This window comes from Macrobrachium rosenbergii, chromosome 4, assembly GCF_040412425.1.
Source record: "Macrobrachium rosenbergii isolate ZJJX-2024 chromosome 4, ASM4041242v1, whole genome shotgun sequence".
In the NCBI taxonomy this organism is placed as follows: Eukaryota; Metazoa; Arthropoda; class Malacostraca; order Decapoda; family Palaemonidae; genus Macrobrachium; species Macrobrachium rosenbergii.
In genome coordinates this window covers 69,802,965-69,808,009 of record NC_089744.1, presented here as the reverse complement: position 1 = coordinate 69,808,009, position 5,045 = coordinate 69,802,965, and positions in this window count along the sequence as shown.

The window sequence follows — 5,045 nt, the reverse complement described above, 5'->3', positions numbered from 1 at the left end:
AAGAGTCCATGCAATGCCCTTCGAAAAGAGAAGGCGAAAGCGACTCCTCATTGGCTGAGAGAGAGAGAGAGAGAGAGAGAGAGAGAGAGAGAGAGCTTTGACTTGTCATATCAGAAACTTTCGTTCGTTCACTATTATATCTCCAAGAAACCTATTCCTTATCCAACATAGAATTATGTTTAGTATCGTTTGTTTGTCATATATTGTTCCTAATTTTTTTGATCGCCGTGAATTGTCCCTTGGTAGGTAACAAACAAACAGACCAGAACCATATGATCTACCCTCGAAATTCATGAGTGTTTTGTTTTGAATTTGTTTTTAAAAACGAACTTGATTATCATCTGTAAAGTTTTTACATTCATGTGGAACTCGTAAACGTTTAACTTTTAGTTATTGAAGTATTAATAAAGCTAATCCTTCCCTTATCTGCATAAAATGAACGCAGAGATGAATTCTGGACCTGACTTCGTCTTCACTTGAGAGTTCTGTAATCAGTGGCTGTGAGACAAAGGAAATCAGCCCTGCAGTCACTTCGTCTAAAGAGGATTTTTTTATAAGCACCCTTCTTCCTAAATCTTGGTTACTTATACTTAAAACAAGAGGAATGATAGCTACTTCTGGAGAGTTGAAGTCACGTTCGACGTTATGCGAACGCAAACAACGACGTCACAAGAGATTATAAGACGGTGGCGAGCACCCCGGACGCCAAGTAGACCTGCTGAACAAAATAACCATTTGAGATATGCTAATAATATTTTGGGGACACGAATAAGTCAACAAGAATACCAGACCACTCATCATTAGAATAAAAGATTAATGTAATAAACCAGCAAAGAGGAATATATTTGACAAAAATCAAATGACTTGCGAGTTACGTGCGGAGCAAACTGTTCTTGTTTTGACCACCAGATAAGATGGACCTCTTCGGGATACAAACTTTCTCTCTCTCTCTCTCTCTCTCCCCCCCCGTAAAATTCAACTGAAAAGTATTCCCCCCCAAAAAAGAAGATTAGATAACAATAAAAACAGCTCACATTATCAGCCCTACTTGCAGATCAGTAGATTCTAAATATACTTCAACCTAAAGACGCAATAAACTTGGCTATGATGGTGAAGGTGGGTCTGTTCCAGCTCTAGTCAATGGATCTGTATTCGTTACCTCGTGCCGATACCCCGATCTGAGATCGAGTCTCGGCCAAGCATCAGTATAGGATTGGTATTGGAGTATAGAATTTAGGCTAGAGGCCAAGCGCTGCTGGGAACTATGAGGTCATTCAGCACTGAAAGGGAAACTGACAGTGAGAAGATCTGAAAGGTGTAAAAGGAAAACCCTTGCAATTGCACTGTGAAACAACTGTTAGAGAGGGTGGAAAGTCAGATGGAAAGGAGGTACAGGAAAAGGAATGGAAGAGGTTGCAGGTAGGGGCGTAAGGGACGCTGCAAAGAACCTTAAGTAATGCCTACAGTGCACCACGTGAGGTGCCCTGATGGCACTACCTCCCTACGGGGGCCATCAGTATAGCTTAGTGTATACTTTTTATCTCCATTTGGTCCTAGGCTTCTTAGTGACAAGCGTTTCCAAAAGGTGAAGAATACGAGAAATTAAGAAGGCATTGTGGCTAATAAATACTACATACCCTATTTTGATTATCTGCAACGATGTTGCAGCAAATCACAGTTGTCCTCTTGAGTTTAGCTAAATAAATGAGCGAAATCTTAGGTTTTTGTAGTTTATTTATGACTTTTCGATTATATGAATTTGATGTGACAGTGTTCTTCAACATTTACTGAATATTAAGATATAAATCAAGCATAGCGGAATTCCAGTGGCTCTGGATTTCAGATTCTTGCCACCTTGCATACAGGAAAAATCAACCTTTCATGGACAAGATATTTGTTATCTTCTTCAACTAATTTTTTTTCCACTATCCGCTATGCCTACTTCTCACCCGAACGTGAGCTTATTTTATACAGCTTCACAAAATGTCATCTTCGTACTTACCAACTGGTGATCAAAGTCCTTCTAGCGAGGTGAGTTCCGCTGTGACTTACAGCCTCGTCAGCGTTCGGACGTGGAATGAAGAGGTAAACACTCACACCGACACATGCGCTGTTATGTTACTAACGCGCATGCGCTTATATATATATATATATATATATATATATATATATATATATATATATATATATATATATATATATATATATATATATATAATGTACACTAATCTAGTTAAACAGAGGGTAAAAGACACGTTAATTTTATTTTCATGGAAAAGTTTATTGCTATATTGCAGATTATTACATGATAAATTGATCACTGGTCCGCTGTTTAGGCGCATGCGAATACATACACACACATAAAAATGAAATAACTGATATACAGAAATTTAAGATAAACTTATCATCCGCGTATGCCTTTTATAGAAAGCCTTTTTTTGGGCTGATATTTACAAACGTAAATGGTCAACTTGCAATGAGGCGAAAAATTTAAGAACTTTGTCCTCACCATATTTTATGCTTTAAGGTGCTACTGCATCCGCTGATTTGTCCCCCCTTCTTCCAAAAATGGATTTTTATGCACCATTTTTTGCCTGGGTATAATTTTATTCATTACAGTACAGTATACCATGGATACAAATATATCTGCATTTAACCATGACGAGTTCCAGTGAGTTCAAATACATTATACATATACTGTATATATAATATATATATATCTATATATACATATATATATATATAATATATATATATATATATATATATATATATATATATATATATATATATATATATATATATATATATATATATATACATATACATACATACACATATAAAATATATATATATATATACATATATATATACACATCATTAATGACGAGGACAGTGTTAAATTTGAATCAGGTTTGGTAATATCACACTATAGAAAGTATATTGACAAATAACACAGTTTTGCAATTGTCCTCTAAAATTCATTACAGAAGAACCAACAGCTGTAAAATTATTTTGATTCCGACATTATCCATCATAATGAATATCCTACTCAACCATACAAGTATTCTTAGGTACAATCTGGAATGTACTTTTAAACCTATTTATCCAAGTTAATAATTTTGACTTTTAACAAAAATCAACCCCTCAACGAAGGTACCATGTAATTCCTAAGCCTGATTCTTTCATAAACGTTATTCCTAGACACATCTTGCAGTGACCGTATTGCGCATGCGCCAAGAAGGAAGGTGGGGAAGAACGAGGGAGTAGAGTAAGTAATCAGGAAGATTAGAAGTTCTATCTTACGTGAGCCATGGAGATTTAACAACTAAAGTCCTTACAGGCATTATTACAGACATAATTTAAAAATCTTTGTAATATCTTAAGCATGAATACATAATTGTAATAATCTTTTCAGGACGAAGTGAGGGAAAATATTCTATGATGTGAAATTCGAGAACAAACGACCGAATAAAATAGAAGTTGAAATATAATACCGCCACTTTTCTTACCTCAGGCCAATCAAGGACATGTCCATATGTGAAAATACTACGTCTCCTTTTTATTTGATTTAAGCGTTGAGAAAAATAAGATTTGTTAGGAATGACGAGTCATGCGGCGGGATTCGTCTTGAAGCTTTCACCATATTTTCTCAAGGTGACGTGAATACCAATATGGATATAGTTACGAAAATAGCATGATAATAAAAAATGACAGTAGCCTTGATAAATACCGTTCTAGGAGTTGAGCTGCCTATAGCCATTAAACGCCCATGGCTCTTCATAGATGCGTTCTTTAATTAACTTACGTAACAGGTTTAGTTTTTTTGGGCTGACGTTAAAACCTATGATATAGTTACCATATTTACACTGGATAAAGTAAAAAGATAAAAGAACAATACACATAACTGGAAATTTCATTAAATATTGCCGGATATTAATATTTTAAATAAAGGACACCATTGTGTTGGAAGAATGTTAACTATTGTTTGGTTTCTATAACACTTCAATAAAAATTCAATAAAAATGAAAAAAAAAAAAAAAAAATTGGCACATACTGAAAATAAATGTGATTTTACAGCCAGAGCTTAAGAACCTTAAATATGAATCCAAACCTTAGAGAAACATTACTTTATAGAATCTAGAATCGAATACTGATCATGGTGCGATGTTAAACTGTGAAACTAGTAGTAATGAACCACACTAGTATATTGGTTGCATAAATAATCGATAAACATCATTAGTCATCATTACATGGCGGTAGCATTAATTGAAATATCCTGTAATTTTCTGTCCTTAATAATTACCGTACTTGACGGAATAAAAAAACAACCACCATTTCAGCGGGGTATATTTCAGGAAGGAAAATTTCTAGTGTACAAGTTTACAAACTCTTACCCGCAATTCGAAAAACCAAAATGCCCTAAAAACCGAAAACAGTATCCATTTGCAGAAATCAGATAACGCAGTTGTATTTAAAATACTGATAATTCTAATTAAACTGTATTAATTGCTGTATCAAGTTATATCATATTATCGTATTATAAAATATGAACATTGAAATCATACACCATTAGCGTGCTGGCAATGTTTAGTCTTCAGATCATCAGCTAACTGAGTTTCACAGACATCGTCATTGCTTTTAATTGCTAAATGAAAAAAATAATCCGGAGATACATTTTTCTGTAAATCTGGGATAATAAAAGCAGCTCACCTTTGATTAAAATTCCTTGTCTTGTCATTCCACCCCTCATATTCATAAGAAAAAAAAAATAACAGGCATTTTCAAATTAAGGACAACCCAGCCTCACTAAATGTCTTTTTGCGAGAGTCGCATTACTGCTGTAGCTACTCAGGAATACACTGCTGATAAACAGAAAGCACACAATAAAAAATAACGATTTAAAGGTGGCCAGTGAGCAGCTGAGGCAAGGAACATGGTCACTGGATTTGCGCACAGTGTCCTAGAGCACTGAACATACATGCGTATGATCAAAGCCCACGTGAGACCTGGGTAAGCAAGGCAACAGCTCTTGCAAGCCTGCC